Source organism: Cheilinus undulatus, linkage group 16, assembly GCF_018320785.1.
Source record: "Cheilinus undulatus linkage group 16, ASM1832078v1, whole genome shotgun sequence".
In the NCBI taxonomy this organism is placed as follows: Eukaryota; Metazoa; Chordata; class Actinopteri; order Labriformes; family Labridae; genus Cheilinus; species Cheilinus undulatus.
The window spans coordinates 33,531,282-33,550,338 of record NC_054880.1 but is presented as its reverse complement, the minus strand read 5'-3'; positions in this window follow the sequence as shown (position 1 = coordinate 33,550,338).

The following is a 19,057-nucleotide window of genomic DNA, read 5'->3' as shown; positions in this document are numbered from 1 at the left end:
CAAAATTTGGCAGTGCCTTCCTTACTGCCCTATGAGTGGGCTTAATTTGTCAAAATGCCCTCCTAAGTTCCCTCTGGAGTGGACTAAGTTTGGCAAAGTGCTCTCCCAAGGGCTCTCTGACAGGACAAAATCTGACAAAGTGCTCTCCTAAGGGCTTTCTGAGAGGACACAATTTGAAAAACTGCCCTCCTAAGTATCGTCTGAGTGAACGAAATCTAACAAAGTGCCCTTTCTAGTGCCCTCTGATTGGACAAAATTCTAAAAAGGACTGTCCTCAGTGCTCTCTGAGTGGACAAAATTTTAACTCAAATTTGACAAAGTGCCCTTAAGTGTGCTCTTTAAATGGACAATAAATGGTAAGTTGCCTCCGTCACTGTCCTTCCAGTGGAAACTAAGTGATTAAAAGACCTCTAGGATTTTCCTCCAGTGAGCAGGGTGTTCTTTCACAGGATCAAACCTGAGAGGGAACATGTCCAACAGAGGAGAAAACGCAGATAAGTGCTCTAATTTCCCTGGTATAAAGTTTGTTTTCACTAACATCCTCTCTAGTGCATTTCTGTAAAATCATTAGTTAAATAGTTCACAGTACCTCGTCTGTTTTATAGAGCTCTTGTAGATGTAATCATAATAAATATTGTTGGATCTTATCCATATTTTGTGATTATTTCATGTAAAATATTTGACAACTTTGTTTCTGCTCCTCAACTGTCCTGGGTTCGCCACTGATCTGATTATACCTGAAATATTTTGTCCGTGGTTATAAGAGGAGCATCTGGTGATAGATGATCATCACCAAACCATTTCTTTTTAATGGCAGCAAATAATCATACTTGTTATTTAAAACTGACCTCGTCTGGGTTGTCTCTTTTTAAATCAGATGTAGAATTTATTTCTCACATCTGTGATAGAGCTTTATTCAGTCAATAACATTTTTTTCACTCGATTATGACTCACTCATATAAAACTAGACATTGTTTTAGTGCCAAATATTGCAGAAATTGTTAATTGTTTTGTCTATAGTTAGCTAATACACATTTTTATAAAGCTGGGAGCTCAATTTATTGAAAGTATTGATCATTAAGGGTATTTGCAAGGGGTCTGTAAGGGAACAAGCCATGTAATTTTGAAGCCATTTGATTAAAGAAATATATATTTAGTGTCAAAAAGAGTTCAAAAACAGGTCAAGATCAACCCCAGGATCACATAGAGGTGAATTTTACTTTATTCTTACTCTTCTTTCTCCATCTCTAGCTCCACAGCCTCCAAATGCTGCTATGTTTACTTCCACTAGAGGGCAGTAGCGCTCTCTCAGCCTTTACTTTGAAGAGCAAACCACAAAACTCCTCCATCTCACCTTAAATGGCTGCATAACTTAATATTGGTGGTATGTGAGCAGATTTTGCAGAGAGCAGTGAGTGTAGATGTAGTGGGACGACCACATTCTGCTTGGATAAATATTATTCTCATGTTTAAAGTAAAAGAAAAAGGGACAAATACATTTAACAAACCAATTGCACAATAAATATAAACAGTGGAGGCACTGGGGATAAAAGTGATTGTCATCACTTTAAGGCTTTGAGCTATTTTGTGGCAATGCCACCAAATGTTGAGGGTGTCCGATGCATCTTATAATATCTTGCGTCCAACATGCTGGGTTCATGCTTTGTCTGCAGTATTTATTGCTCTAGCATCTTGTTTGTTTTATTGTAGGTTTTCTAAATTATGAGACTGATATAATTTCTTATAGCCCTCTTTATTTATTTATCATGCAAAATGTTCCTGCCAGTGTTTATGTGCACACTTTGTCATGATAAAGAATGAAACCATTGCCCTCATGACCTCTACACAATACTGTTACTACTGGACCGATTACTGTTCCCAGTGCTCCCCTATACATATCAGATCTCATCTCCATGTTGCAGCCTATATTCGTCAGTGTAAGAATAGGGGAGGTTTTTAATAGAAATGGCCCCATAAACCCTGAATCCTTTAACAGAGCGCTGCTCAATTCAAATAAAACCTTCTTTGTGTGAGTGTGCGCCAATATGGAAAATTAAAGACAGTTAATAAATGAGGGCCATAAAAGTAACAGGGTGATATTAAAATGTGTGTGTGGTGTGAGTAGGTGTGTGTGTGTGTGGGGGGGGGGGGGGGTGGAAATGGTGGCAGTAACACGCTGGGCCTGAATTATCATGTTAATTTAATATCCCGTCTTGAAATGAAGCAGAAAGCCCAATAAAGGTCAATTAAGCAACTAGCCTCCCATCTCCATTTAGAGTTTTTATGGCCTCATCTAAATCATAGAAGTGGGGCCAAGTACAAGGGGACCCCGTGCGGCTGAGGGAGACCTTAGGGACCCTATGAGGACATACACTTTTAAAATCTAAGACCATGATGGTGGTTGGTTTGGACTGGGACAGTTTAGTGGCTGTAGCCCCACCATGCCCTCTCATAATTATGAATAATAGATGCCATTGTTACTGCTGCACTAGAATAAGGTTTACATATTCTGGTCCCATTTGGTGAATGGTTTTTCTGACCCTGTGGATTTAAATACGGGTGGGAAGCAGGCTTTTGGTTCCATTTTGGCGTTTGGTGATTTGGGTAACTTTTTACATCTGTGCTAAGTGTGGCATTGAATTAAAAACCTCTGAAATAGCTTACTCTAAAAAGCAGCTCATATTCTATTTAATGGATAATAACAGGCAACAGCTGAACTTGTACAGAATTTTAAACTCAGCCATAGCAACATAAATAAAAGTCCTACACCCTGATATTGGGAAAGTCACTGTTTTATCTACTTAACCCTCCGGGGACCCCTGAATGACCTGAATGAACCTTTTAGGCAGTTTTTAATCTTTGATAGTCAATATTTTCGTTTATGTTAGCTAATGGCATGAGATTTTCCAGACGTTAATGGTTTGGCTCAAGGTTAAAAGTTGCGTCCTCACTTTTCATCATACCTTCAGGGTTTAGTGATTTAGCACATTTTCTGATGGGACCCGTTAGGGTCCCAAGAGTCCAAAGTGTGAGTTGTTGATATAAACCTGTACTGCTCAAAAAATAATAATGCAAAAATCCACGTTGTTTTAATTTATTGATAAATATCAAGGCTCTAACAACTTCATCTCAAACGTTCCACTCTGGAATTCATAAGCTAGATTTTGCATTTTTCTTGTTAAAGTAGGGGGTGCAATTATGACAAAAATGGCATAAAAAAAGGTCAAAAATCAATAAAATTACACTTCTGATTAGGGTTTGAGGTGACTAAAATATTTAATCTTTGAAAGTGGAAAAAAAAAATTATATGATTTTTATAGCACCTATTTCTGAGGGGACCTGTTTGGGTCCCAAGGGTCCTAAATATGAGTTTTTCTGGGGGGACCCTGGAGGGTTAAAGAAAATGACAGCAGCTTTCTGCACATTGTCTAAGTTGCACAAATTAATTGACCTGGAGTTATTCCAACACTACACAGCAAAATCATCAGAGTTAATTTAACTCCAGGTCAGGTATGGGACCTGTTTGGCAGTTGGCTGCTTCAGCCTTGTTCCTTTACTGCTCCGGGCTCCTGATGTCCATCCTTCAGGCCTGCTCCAGGCCCGTGCCTCATCTGTCTTTAACACTTCTAATGAGTTATATAATTTTCATGGGTTTCAAGTTAATTAAAAATTTTGGAAAGTTTTAATATTTTAACTCTCTTGTAAAGTTAACTTTTAACTCTAGGGGATGTTTTTTTTAACACAATATTGTATCATTTCCTTTCATTTTGGGTGTACATTTTTGGTATTTAAAATTGTGATTTTTTTTACACAGTGCAAAGCACTTTTCATAGTAAATACAAACTACCACCTCACATTGAACACGTAGCAAAGCCAGGTGTCTTAAGGCAACGATGGAGCAAAGAGACTGATGCAGAGCTGGCTTCCTGTGCCTGAGTTCAGATCATAGACCTCCATCCATCCATCCATCCGCAGACAACAGCCAAAACTGCTGGCAAGAAAAATGAAGAGTTCCATCGTCTATCTCATATCAAAGGCTGATGTTATGGCCTAAAAAGTGACCACATTAACTAAGGGTGTAACGGTATTAATAATTCGTCCTCAACACCACGGTTCAGGAGTTGAAGTAAATACGACTGACAAATATGCCAAACTATCAAAAAAAGCATGAAGAAAAAAGAAAAATATTTACAATACAATATCTAGTGCCAACCCAGGAGGCAGGCATGTTCCTAAGTGTTTGCTAACCGCTATTAAACAACCCACGAAGAAGAGGAAGAAGAAAAGTCGCAAGGAAAAAAGGTTTGCTCCTGAAGCTAGAGCTGCAGAGCAGCGAGACACGCCGGACTTTTCTCCCTCACTTTTTAAAAGCCTCCAGATGTGACAGCAGAGGTGGTCAAAGACACTACTGTTGCTAAAACATTTTAAAAGCTATGCATGGACCTGTAGAAGTAGAGGTAGAAGCGCCTATTTAAGCGCTCTGCTCCAGCTTCGTTGCACATTCCCGTCTTGTGTTTACATCAGCCAGTCTGAAGTCACTGACAAACATGAGTCATGATTTTGCGCAAGTAATAATCACTGCACCGGTATTTTACTAACAAGGGTGTTACAGCACACTTCATCAGCAATAAATATGATGCATTGCTCTAAAATACTTGTATTTAAATTTGCACCAGGAGATATTGGATTCATTTCTGTGTTGCTTTACACTCTACTTAACACTAAATGGACCAAACCTTAGTTTGAAAAATAATGAATGATTAGGTAAATGTAGAATCATAAACCTGGGACTTTATGTCCCTTTTTTTTATTGATGAATCAAACCGTGACCCAAAATTATATACATTCTACTAAGTATATCAGAAAAAAAGTATAAAGACAAGTATACTGGTAGACTCTCATCTCTAGTGATTAGGATTTATTTAAATGACATTTTTTAACTCGATCATTCCCTGTAGTATTTACTATTGAGTTATATCTTTTTAATCTCTGTACATATATGTATTGGCTGGTATATATGCAGATAATTCGTGTGACGGTGCTCCTGGATAGAATGATTGATTCAACTAACCCTAGGGCCCAAAAATCCTGCTAACGTATCAAAAACCAGATCGAAATAATGACAGGTAGCCTCGTCTCCTGGCTATAATGAGACTAGTAAGTGAAGTTCAATATTGATGTGGTGTGACATGATGGCGAATGAAGAGTCAAAAAGAATGATGAATAATTCTCATGTAAGCACAATAAGTATCGACCACTTATTGACCTCCTCCAGCCTCGCCTCAGCAGCATCGACATGTCTTTATGCAGATCCATGGTCTTATGAATAAATCATGCAGCGCTACTTAGAGCTACTCTTTCAAGGCTCTCAGTTAATAAACAAAAGAAGCTCTGCTAGTGTGTGACCTGAAACACAATACTGTTTTAATTACCTCTGAAGGCTGTGACAACATACAGATAAAGACTTCTCATGACTTCTTCTGACCTGATATTAACTTTTGATTTAATGCCTTGAGCAGATTCTGTGTGGTGGCGCATAATTTTCTGTTTGAAGAGAATAAGAAGATGATTCGGGTAGCCTCAGTCAACATTTTATTAAGAATCAGTACTGGAGATTATTACGGGATCACTTATTAGCACATTAAAGCTGAAACAACAGAGGAATAGTAGTACTACTTATGTTTTTATTGCAAACAAAGCCTGCAAAAGCTATTGATCCCCTTGGATGTTTTACCTTTTTATTGATTTTATAAATCAATCATGGTCAATATAGTTTGGCTTTTTGACCCAAAAAACTCTTTGATGTTGAAGCAAAAATAGATATCTACAAAGAAATGTCAATTAAATAAGAATATGTAATGTAAAATAAGTGGCTGCATAAATATTCACCTCCTTCAGGTCAGTATTTAGTAGAGTCACCTTTGGCTGTAATCACAGCACTGAGTCTGTGTGGATAGGTCTCTATCAGGCCCAAACATCTGGACACTGCAATTTTCCTCCATTCTTCTTTGCTAAACTGCTCAAGCTCGGTCAGGTTGCAGTGGGATTGGACGTCAACAGCCCTTTTCAAGTTCAGCCACAAATTCTCTGTTGGATTGAGGCTTTGACTCTGCGTCTCGATAACATTCCCCTTGTTTTCTTTAAACCATTTCTGTGTAGCTTCCGCTGTATTCTTTGGCTCATTGTCATGCTGGAAAATAAATCTCCAAAGCTGTAGTTCCCTTGCAGACTGAATAAGATTGTCCTCCAGGATTTCTCTATGTTTAGCTGCATTCATTTTGCCCACTAACTTTACGAGCCTTCCAGGGCTGGCTGCTGAGAAGCATCCCCACAGCATGATGCTGCCACCGCCATGCTTCACACAGTGGGTATGGAGTGTTTGGCCTCTTGTCTGAGGGCCAAAAAGCTCCATTTTGGTCTCATCAGACCAAAGAGCTTTCTTCCACTTGACCATGGAGTCTCTCACATGCTTTTTGGTGAACTCTTGTCCAGGTTTATTCTGAGGTCTCTTCAACAGTGGCTTTTTCTTGGTCACTCTCCCATAAAGCTTGATGCTTGATGAAGTTCTTGTATGTAGTCTCTCTCATCTCAGCTGTTGAAGTTTGGAACTCCAACAGAGTAGTCATATGTGCACTTCTTGCACGCTCACTCAGTTTGTGAGGACAGCCTGATCTAAGCAGATTTACACATATGCCATATTCCTTCTATTTCTTGATGGTGGATTTAACTTTCATTTTGACATCGTTTGTTAAGAGTGTGGATCAAAATGGGAAAAATCCATTGTTACCATTACTCTGTGAGTGAAACTGAAGCACAAACCCTACTGAACCATCCCATCGCTCCTGAAAGCAGCAGTTGTGATGAACACATGGCTTCTGCATCTTTAAACATGCTCTCTGTCTGTGAAGCACTGCCATACAAAATGCATAATATGCAACAATTCAGCTAAATGTTCTGGTGGAAAGTGAGCATCTTTGCTTCGTTCCACATGCCACACATCTGGATGGTGTCTGGCTGCATTACATGAGTGAATGGGTTTGTGACCCAGATTCTCTAATGGGATTTTAGGTGTCTAAAAAAGTAGTTCTGCTTTTCTTCAACTCTGACAGATGCTCTTCTTTGTTGATTGCATTTACTGTAATGCAGGAAGGCATTGTTACAGAGGAAACAGGAAAAAAAGTTTTTTTGAATTATGATTGGGTTTTTGATGTTTTCTTTCACTTGCATGATACTTTAATAAATCATATATCTCATGCTCTCTCTGCCCAACTTTCTGGAGTCACATGGACTTAGTTTATCGGTTGGAATAAGATATCAAATATTCCAGCACGCACAGTCTGTGCTGCTTGAACGTGCCTGTGAAGCCATGCTGTGCTGAAGGCAATCTGTCTCCCCCACCCATAACCACCATCTGTCGTTACAGGAGATCAATGGAGATGATAGATGGGGAGATCTTGCTGCGCTGACAGAAGCGGTGAGACATAAGTCCAGGAACAGCCACGGTTAGGGTGCAGGGTCCTGACCCAGCAGACAGACGCCCTGATGTTAATTTAGCATCCATGCTGAGGTTGGATTGATAAGAGTTTGGAGTGTCAAAAAAAAGCCACAGCCTGGCCTTTTGAAAATTCAAATCAATTTGAGTCCGTTTTTGAGAGTTGCATATGTTTGGCACACTCACCCACACGTCTTTACTCCCATGCCAGAAGTGTTATAAATTCTCTCTGAATAATCCATTTTCCTAAGCACTTGATGGGTTATTCAAAGCGTGTCATATGGAGTTGATGTAAAACAAGGCAATAAAACGGGCAGAGAATACAGCGTGCCAACTCTGCCTCCACACATCTCAAAGCATGACATCCCGACAACCGGACTAAACAGGTTTGGATCCTCTGGGTGAAATCAAGAAGACTGGACATGATTTGATGAAGCCCATTTCACACTTGCTGAGTGAGATGGACGGTCCAAGGCCTGTTTAAATCCCTGAGGCTTTTGGACAAGAGCAGCAGAGGATTTTCAACACTGCTCATTCTTAACACGGAGGAGTAGACAAAAATGAAGGGCTTTTCTCCAATTTTCGCCACTGAAATTGAATTCAGAGGTAAGAGAGGCTCTCCTGTGGGATTCATACTTCATCTGTATTCAACACCCCTCCAACATCTCACAAATTCTGTCATCTTTGCATTTCTTAATCAAATCTGTGGCCAACTGGATCAAATCTTGTTTAAATACTACATGAAAAACATTAGATTAGAACATTAATGGCTCGTTGAACTACAGCTCTATAACACTGCGAGCTTTAACACTCAAGTCAAACTATTACATAGATCAGATTTGTTTTCTATTATTTTTAAATGTGACCTGTATCAGAGTTGCACTTAGCAGAGGAAAGCAGACTAAAAAGAAGATAATGCAAACATTTGACATCGTTACCTAGAGTGCATTGCCACAAATGTGTTTATATCAGTGTTAATTTTAACAACTAAAATATTACCCTAAAAGTTTGCTGACAACCTTATTTTCTGTAAAGAAGACAGGATGACCTTTGATAAGAAAAACTGTAAGTTTAGATTTTTTTAAGGAGACACAGCAAGACTAAAATGTTAAGGCTGAACTTTTGTACATTCAAAATCAATCAATTAATCAATAAAATTTCTCTACTACTTGCAACACAAGCCAAGGTGAGTTAAGAGAGCATTGATGGTGGTGTTGATGAGGGATCAGATGAGGAGTAGACTTAAGGGAAGCTGGACCAGGAACCAATGAGGTGGCCTGGAGGAGGAGACTGAGATATGCTGGATGAGATGAGCAGAAAAAAAAGTGAGGATCTGGACTAGATGCTGATGAACTGAATGGAGGTGGCTGGGGTGGAGGAGGGTTGCGGCGCCCACACTGAAACAATGTGCTGACTTTGAAAGAGAGGATGACAGATTTAAAATATGACAGGTACGTGATGATTGGTCAAACCTGGTTGCAGTAGAATCTGATTAGTACTTAAGAGAGTGAACGCCCATAATCAGCTGATCACCATAGTGGGGAGAGAGAAAGAATGGAAGAAGGGAGAGAGATGAACAAGTGGTGACCAATGAATGAGTAGAAACAGTCTTCCTGCTTTAACTTTTGCTGAGCTCCATTAGTTAAAGGGGCTCTATGTAAGATTTTTACTTTAAAACTTCCCACTTTTGAGTATATAATGGTGCACACTTTATCCCGATGTGAAGAATGAGGCTCTTTATGTCTTCCTTGTTTGCCTGTATAAGCCTGTGGAGTCGTTTCTCTGTGAAGAACTCGGGCCAAATTTTCCGCGAAATCTGAACGGAAGTGACGTCGGGTACTACGTAATGCGCACACCCCGTTGCTCTGTTTATACCTGACAACGGCATGTTGAATGGAGAAGGCTGCTTCCGCGAGTAAACGACCGGCTAGCTCAGCCCAAACACCCACTCAAACTCCTCGAAAACATAAAATACTAAGACAGTTTTATCTGCTGAAGCCCGTCAAGCTAAAAGAGAGTGTAACCGACGCAAGGGGAAATGGAGGATAAATATCGAGGGAGCATTTGACAAAAAGAGGGAGCTACGCTCGGCGCTCGGGATAAGTACCGATCCAGAGATAGCCGTCTTTCTGTGGAAAAGGTAAAACATCACTCTGGACCATGAAATACAATGTAGTGTTTTATGTTGTATAAACCATATGCTACATCACGTTAGCTTGCTTACAAAGATGCTATCCAAACAACGAGAATGTCACGTTACTCACTGAGTGTTTTCCGGATAATATTTCATCTTTTTCTTGCTTCCTGGCACTGGACTCAACTTACTGAGTTTATGTTTGATACTTAGTTTGTAAAATATCTTCAACACACAATGTCAGCTATCTGATATCCATGGTCGAGGCACCATTATCAGAGCTAAGCAACGTTAGCCCTGTTGCTTCTGCTCTAAAACGCATCCCATTCAATACACATCACACATTACACACGTAAAAACACAATTAAATTGGTCAGTGCGGCACTAAGTCGCTAAGTTGTTCATTCATAGAAATGGTCGCGAAAATATCGTCCTTTTTTAATAGCCTTTGTGCCGTGTCCGCACTAGAGGTTCAAATATGCTTTATTCATTTTCATTTTTAGTTGGTGGAACTTTAAAGTGTTACTTCACTTACCTCCTCTGTATACTGGATGCCGGTAAATCACCTTGGTCTGCGTGTGTATCAGCTGATAAACCGGAGGCTCGTTCATGAGCAAGGAGTGTGCCGTCGTGGACGAGCAACACAATATTGTTGTAGTTTGCCTAATGGCCGGCGGTGTTGCTACACTGATATTTTTCTAAATCTTGCATAGAGCCCCTTTAATGAATGAGATGACAAGATGAGACTTGATGTTGACATAGTTATAACTTACGACCCAGAGTCCATGCAATGTGTTGTATTTGAAAGTTGACTGGATACTTTGAATGTCTTTCAGACTGTTTTGATCTGCTCTATCTGGATTGACATGGTTTAGCAGTAGGGCTTAGAGATTTGAGAAAATAATCTAATTGTAATTATATTTCCCAATACTGCAATTTAATGTGATTATTTTTAGTTTCCTCATCTTATGTACTGTTCAACAAACACAAGCAATAAATCCTTATATAATGTAATTGGCACAATATTAGATAAATTAAACTAGGGATGAAAGGTTTGAAAAAATGTATATATATTTAATCGTGATTTTGGCTCATAGAGCAAATTTGATATCAGTTGCTATACTAAAGGGGATGATAAGTTTTCACGTTGTTCTACTTGTGATTTAGAAAGGAATATTGTTACGGCTGTAGCCGTTTTGTGTTGCGTTATTGTAGTACTGTGTTTTGTATTTTGTATTGTTCTTTTGTGTGGGAGTGAGTGCTTTCTTGTTGTGTGGATCTTTGTCTTGTTTCGACTGAAAGTGTGTCATCTGTTCGTCCCGTGTGTTGTGTGAGTGGATCTTTGTATTTTTGCATAGTGTAAAAGTAGCTTTGATTTTATTTTGTGGTCCTAGTTAGTCCTTTTCTGATAATGGGGGGGGGGGTTTGGATAAATTTTACTTTTGAGAGCTAGATTGCCTCCTTAGTTTGGATCCAGTCTTTTGTTTGAATTTATTGGAGCATTTGAATTATTGTAAATTAACTTGTAAACTAAATATTGTAAATAAACTTCATTCTAGATCCTGCCTGTTAGTTTGGGGACTGGGAAAAACATAAGTTCTTCTACAAATAAACAGGTGCATAACAAATATACATGAACTGGAAAAGTAAGATTTTTGTAAATTGTTTCAAAAAGTCAAAGTTGTTTGGTTCACGTGAATGCATGCATAATGTGTAGAGCAAAGATCCTCCTCTTAGCTGGCAGTGAAGAGTAGGAGGGCGGAACTGTCTTTCAAGTGGGTAGGGCCAACTGAACCTGGGGGCGGTGCTAACTCCCCACATGACATCATGAGGGAAAAAATCTGATAACGGCTTGTTTCAGCACACATTTTCTGAGAGGTGAAGAAAGAGGGGGGAGGAGGGAATGGATTTTTCTTATTTTTGTTAGAAAAGCCTGAAAAAGTGTATTTTTCATAACATGTCCCCTTTAAAGGTGCAGTGTGTAGAAAGTAGAATTTCAGCAACATCTAACGTTCAGATTTTAGAATGAGCCCATCTGTTACCAAAACATCAGATCACTAAGTGACGAGAGCCTGTGAAGACCAAAAAGCATATCATTTACAGCAGTGACGAGGTGAGGGTTTATTCATTCATTTTTGTAACCATTATTTTTATAAATTATAGGTCAGTCTTCTTCTCCGCCTGCCTTCCAGGTAGATTTCAGGCAGGTTCATATTTAAAATTGCGTTTCGCTCTTTCTGTCCCCAAAACGTTGCTGTAGACAACATGGCGGTTCGTTATGTCAGCCTCCGTGAGCGTGACCCACGGTAATGTAAATTTTAAAAGCTTTTTTCTAATTTTGTAAAAAGAAAATGAAAGTTTTAAGGGGATGATTGTACACTTATTTTAACATACTTCATATAAATATATAAACATTGTATCCCATTTACACCGTTTCTGTTAGGCAAAATGCTGCCAACTTCTACACACTGCACCTTTAAATGCCTCGCCCTATTTTGCAGCAGCCAGCGCTGAAAATACTAGACTTGCAGCATATATCCAACGAAGCAGAGTGGAGTGGAGCTTCTGGAACACACTGGAACTTCTGTGATTGACTACAGAGGGAGCGATTTCCTCTGCAGTGCGTTTCGACAGCAGATCGTGGTGCAGACGTTATATGTGTAAATTGGAGGTGAGTCTACATCCATACTTTATTCAGTCTGTGACAATGACTAGATGAATATATTGTTTCATTATTCATAGATGTGTTACATGAAAGCATGCACAACGATCACAAACCACTTTTAATTCCTCTCCCTGTTATTCCTATAATAAAACTAAGTCTATACAATGACACACAGTCACATGGTCACAGTCTTGCTAGAACACACACATTTCTACGCACTTACACACACTCTGTTGTGCCTTCTACACCCGGGCAGTGGGGATTGCTTCAGAAAAACAGCACCTGCTCCTCCATTTGAAAACTATTTAGGGAGGCATCAAACTCTATCAGGGCAGGTCTGATTGCGGTCGCCTCTTCACAGTCCCCCAATCACTCAGTGAGTCAATTAGCCTGCCGCCCCGCCACATGCACTCGCACAGACACGCACACACAGATAGGATATGCACAACAGACTCCCATTCCCCTCTGTCCGCTGTGGGTTCCGCCGGGGAATGAGAGTCCATCGGCGGCCTCCTAGCAACACCTGAGGCCCTCCCCCTGGCCCACAGCCCCCCTCCCTCCTCCCACTGTCAGCTAATAGCGGTGCTCCAAGGGCACCCGAACCACAATGGCATTCAATTCACCCCCATTGTAACCCTTTTACCAAGCCTCATAGCTGCAGCTCAACAGCTATTTAGCAGATGATGGGAAAAGAAAGAGGGAGCGCAGGAGAGCGAGGGAAAGTAGGAAACGAGCGATACAGCAGCAGGGGTGATGCGTCCGCTCACCTCTTGCGATCATTTACTTTGTTCAATTCGATTGTGAGCTTCACTGTGCATGTGCTCGTGTCGCTCTTCGTCTTTGCAAGTATTAAGAGTGTGTTTGCACACTTTCAGGCGCATTTTTTCTCGCTGCTTTCAATTTCACCTGTGTTTGTGCGCTGAGCCGACGTTCACTCGACTCTCCGGGTTAGCGGGCGGCGCTCTCTCACAATCGCTTATTTATTCAGGGCCTTTTGAAATAATCGAGTTGACACATCTGTCAGATGGTGAGAGGAGGAATGCTAAAAGGTCACTGGGCGAGGTACCAGCTGCTCCCGCACCAAACCTTTCCTGCCTCCAAATAGCACAGTCATTACACCACAACAGATGGGACTCCTGCCTTTCATTTCAGCCTCACACGCACACGACGACACGCACAGATACGTAGGAACATACACACGAATGTGGCCAAAAGCCTGCACACATATACAGGAAGGTGCAGTCACACTAGACACTCGTCTCAGACAAGTCAAGCAAACAGGCGGGGACATGTACTGTACACATCTGCAGACGTAAACACACCATACACACCTTGATTCTTCCTCCTGTCACTGTCTCCTTTTGCTCTCACCTGAACGCTCCTTCTCTGCAGGTCTTATTTCTGTGTACAAGGTCAGTTTCAGCTGTCTACAGGGAACTCTCACCAGAGCCCAACAAAAGGACCATTGCAGTCGCAGTGAGGACAAAAAGGTAGAGGAGACGTCCTCTCTGCAGTCTGAGTCTTTATGTCTGAGTTATTGTTTGATTCTAAGCCTCCGCTCTGATAATAAGTTTGTGCAATAATATAAAAACAGTCTTTAATTGATTTATATGTTGAATCAGCATTGTTTTATCAAAAGAAGTTTGCTTTGTCTTGCCTAAAGAAAAGCCTGAAGCCTTGCTTCAAGTTGTGCCTTTGATTGTGCTCTGTGGGTTCAGTTTTACTTGGATAGAACATCTTTTTCTGATGACTGCAGAAAATTATTTCCTCCACAAAGCACTGAAGGCAACATACAACCCTAATAACCTTATAGAAACACCAAACTAATTCAGACATGCTGCTCGAAGTTCCATCACTGCTCAGCTGCAGCTGGTTAATCCTTGTGCATGTCATCCGGTACTGTAGAGCAGTGGTTCTCACCTGTTTCAGCCCGTTACCCCCAAAATAAAGGGGCCAGTGACTGGGGACACCCACTGTACCCGAAGGTGGTTAAACACAGCCATGCATATTCAACTATAGTCATGTGCTTACAAGGCCGCCCATAAGAGGGGATAAATGGGAGAGCTTTCTGAAGCCCAGCTAAACTGGGAGATCATAGAGGTCAGCAAAATTATAGTCCATTGCAAATTTAAGCTTTGGCATCCATATTTTATATTTCACCTGAAAAATAAGTCCTCTTATCAAAAAAAAAAAAAAAAAAAAAAAAAAAAAAAGGGTTAGAAGTGGAAAAATTAGATAAAAGTGGCAAATATAAGCAGAGGAGGCAAAAATGTGTTTGAGTGGCAAAAAGCGGCATAAATAGTGGTAAAAGGGGATTAAAAATGGTTGAAATGGCTTTAAATTGGCAAAAATGGGTGGAAATTTGATGCAATGGGATGAGAAATGTATATAAACTGACAAAAAAGGGTTAGCTGAGACAGAGAAATAGACTGAAATTAGCAGAAATAGGTTAAACTGGCAAAAACTGGCATATCTAATAGTGAAATGTTTTTAAAGTGGGCAAAACAGGTGTAAAAAGTGGTTAATAGAGGCAATAATGGGTCAACAGAGGCAACAATAGGCAGTTTAGAAGTGGCAAAAACAGACAGGAAACAGTGGTGGAAAGGGTTTCAAATTGACAAAAATGTGTTTTAAGTGGCAAAAATTTGTTAAAACTGGAAAAATTGGTGGGAAAAAAAGGTGAAGACGGGTTGAAATTCGGCAAAATTGGTGTAAAGTGGCAACAGTGTAATTCATAAAATATTCTTATTTTTTTAGGGCATCTGGAGACCCCCTTGTCTCATGACCCCCACTTTGAGAACCACTGCTATAGACCAGTGTTTCCCAAACTTTTTTATTGATGACCCATATTTTTACAAGGTACAGGCTATCATGACCCAACAACTTCATCTCGTTCAGGAACACTCTCATCATACCTTTAACCATTTTACTGCAAAATAGATCTTCAGATTTACTTGGTGCTGAGAGCTCTCCTCAAAGTTTTCGCCCTGGGTTAGCCAAGCAGCATTCTTTAACTTTCCAGGGGAGCACATAGCTAGAAACCTCCAAATGGATTGACACTCTAATAACAATGCATATTGAATACAATAAAATTAGTTCAAAAGTAATTAATCCATAAAAGCATGAATCTGGTTATGAAGGTGCAACAAGCTTTAGTCTATAAAGGAGGATGCTGGGGTGGAGGAGGTTAAGTTTTGCCAGCAGCTGCAGCAGCGTGCTGGCAACAGCAATAATGCAAGCAGGAATAAATGAGAAGTACTTCATATTTAAATACACCACTGTGTTGAGAGAAAGAACTGCGATTGACTGTGCGAGCAAATAATTGGGATCAGCTGGCTGTCAGCTGATCACAGCTGGGCATATGACTAACGTGTTCTGCATGAACTACCGCTACGCTTCATTTTCTGTACTTTACAGCTTATCAAGTGTCATTCTGGTCCTTACCCTGCACTTTCTGTTTAACAAGCTGGAGGAAGCCACTTTACCTCCTTAAGATAGTCTTTCTTTGCATGCTTGACCCCTTGGGTCTTTTTTATTAGCCAAGCATCCATAACTGATTTCCTCACCCCTATCCTGGCATGACCTCGCTCAAAAAGACATGACAAAACAGTGGAAATGTACAATAACAATCTACGATAGCAAAGCAATGATTAACAATTCAAATAAATTGTAGCTGAAACTAACTGAATAAACTATTTAACAAAAGCATGGTGCCACAAGGAATCCCAAGATGCCCCAGGACTGACAGTTGGACAGGGAGGGGTTTCACTCAGAAGTGATGTTGGAGCCTACAAGCTGAAGCTGTCCTTCTAATGTGAACACTGAGCTTAGAACAACAAACCCAGAGGAAGTTTACTTCACTCTTCTAAGGAAGTCAGTGCTCAAGGGTGAGATGTATTTGATTTTTGCCAAATTAATATTAAAAATCATGCGTATTATACCTTTAACTGTGCATGTAGATGTACTGGGCGTACTTGTTTTCTTTCACCTAGAATGAAGTTTAGGAGAAGCCTTTTTGTTTAATTTTACAAAGGTTATTTTGCTTTAAAAATTTCTTTGTTCTGGGCAAATCCTATCGTCATTTGTTGTTGCCAGCTTGGCTATTGTTCCGGTTAATGAGCTTGAAAGAACTCAGAGCCATAATGTAGGAAAGGGGGGCTGGGAATTTGTGTGCAACAATGCAAAGCTTGCTGTATGCAAATATGTTTTAGTAGAGTTTAAAAAGCTGAGCCCAGTTCATTAAAACTGAATGAATATAGCATGTTTAGAATACAAAAACTACACTAAAGGCATGTTAAGGAAAAGTCTGTATTGTTTTACGTAGGACTAAAACACATCAGCTGATTTTAAATGAAATAGCCACATAATAATGTAAAGCTTGGTATGCACTTTTAATAACAAATAAGTGTGCAGGATAATAATGCACCATGTGTGGCCAGCTATAAAGTAGCCAGCAGGATGCATTAAAAGGGTAAAGAGCATAAATCATGTAAATGCACAGTTAGAATATAGCCAGTGGTTTTTATAGCGTGCTGTATGGGAAACATTATTCAGATGTGTCTCCGGCAGCAGGTTGACACATTACCATTTCCCTCCCTGCTCTGTTTGTGCACACCTCTGTGTTGTAAAAAACCGAACCCTCTCTGGATGGACATTACGTCTTCTGTGTTGTTAACAGAATCCAGTGCATATTTTATAAGTGACATTTATGAGCAGAAAATGAAAGTACCAGGTACACAAGGTATGTCCTGCTGCACTCAGAGGCCTTCGAGTACATCAGTACCATCATTGGAAAAAAAGATGGAATTTTACCTTTGAACATGACACATTTATGGTTACACCTATGGCTCTTTATAGTTGAACAGTTTATGCCCTGTTACACAAGCTATTAAACATCCAATCTGAATCAACACTGATGAAAAATCTAAACATATATGTCTAAGACAATGACAGACAGGCTGTCTCCATTGAGACCCCCTCTGCAAGCATGAGTGAGAACGTCTTTGCAACATCTGTGAGTCCAGGGATCACTCAGGTCGACACAGTCACAGCAGAGCAGATTCTTGTTTAGGTTTAAGCGGACAGTCATATTTAATCAGTTACATGACTTCATACTTTCACCATGACAGTATCCAGGTTTGACAAAAATGTTTGGATGGGTCTCCTTTGTCAGTAACAAAACAAAGAGTCCATCTCATAGCAAGGCAATGCATACTGGTAAAGAATATGTACTATGCATCCTTTAAGATCACTAAAGTTACAAGTGGGAGTTCTAACTCACTGGATAACTTCACTCATGGTGCAAATGTGTCTACCAACAAAACCAATAATCCTCTGGAAACATGACCAAAATATCCCAGCAGGGATCACTGTATAACAAAACACAAGTAAACACATAAAACACATCTATACCACAGCTCTTCATGGATGTGAAGTGGAAGCATTCAAGCGCTATGTATGACTGTGCTAACCTTGCAAAGCAGATGGATTCGCCCGTTTCTTTCTGTGTTTCTTACTGGCGAATCCATCTTGCAAAGCTCCCATCTGAACTGTTTGGGCCCTGTAAGAGAGTGACAGGACCAATCAGTGTCGAGGGGCAGTACATAAGCAAGCAGGGACAAGAGGCTGGTGCAATTATGGCAGAAGACAGCATAGATGCTGCTAAAGCGCCAATTTTTTAAGAACTTGATGACATTTCTTCATTAAAAGAAGAACAAAGGACAGCATTGAGTTGTTTTCTTCAACAAAAGTCATGTACTGGCATGTCTACAGTCGCCATGGTTTGCGTTATGCAGTTCTCTATGGAGTTTACTTATCAGTAGCGGCACACCTTGGTTTGGGGCTATGACGTCACATGTTTAGTTGCTCTGATTGGCCCGTAAAGATGTGACAGACAGAACATTCATCCAATCACCCTCAGAGTTTTTTTTCAAAGGCTCTGCCCTTTCCCAAACACTGTCTACGGGAGGTTTACCAGATGGATGTGTGAAACAAATCCATATGGCATGTCAGGTTATGACTGTGCAGTCAACAGAGGTGGAAAAAGTACAAGAGTTTTTATTGTACCCAGGTAAACTACAGTAACTCTGATTAGAAGTACTGATTTTAAAATGCACTCAAAAAAGTACAAGTACCTAAAAAGAAACTACTAAATCACAGTAATTGGGGTAAATGTAATTAGTCACTTTCCACCTCTACATATTGTATCTGTAAAGCCTGTCATCTCCTTGTCACATGGCGTTCACATGTTCCTGGTCCGTGCTTCATTGCTTATCTACCAACAAGCCAGCACTTGAGGTCCATAAATTTAATCTAACAACAATAAACGTCTTTATTTCTAATATGAATACACAGTTATTTGAATGTTACTTAACAGCGATGATTCATAACATTTTCTATTACGCCGCTCTTTGGCAAAGTTTAGCACTCTTGGAGATTTCAGGTTGGGGCAACATGCCACCCCAGCCCCCACCTGATCACACCCCTGCTCATCCACAGTTGTTTTTGTCTCTGTAAAGTAAATTTGTCACGCCCGTTTGTGACCCATTAACACAACCATAAGAAACATTGACATCACAGAGATGCCTCCCAGCTCCTCTCTGTGTGCACACACCAAACTGCACATGTCAACATCATGTATGTGCATGAAGTAGTGAGGAAGAATAATGCGATGTGATTTGACAGCTGATAGTAGGCTAGTGGTGTCATCAGTGAGCGTGTGTAATTCGCTCCACTGTCATAATAGGCAGCTGCCTTTAATAATAAC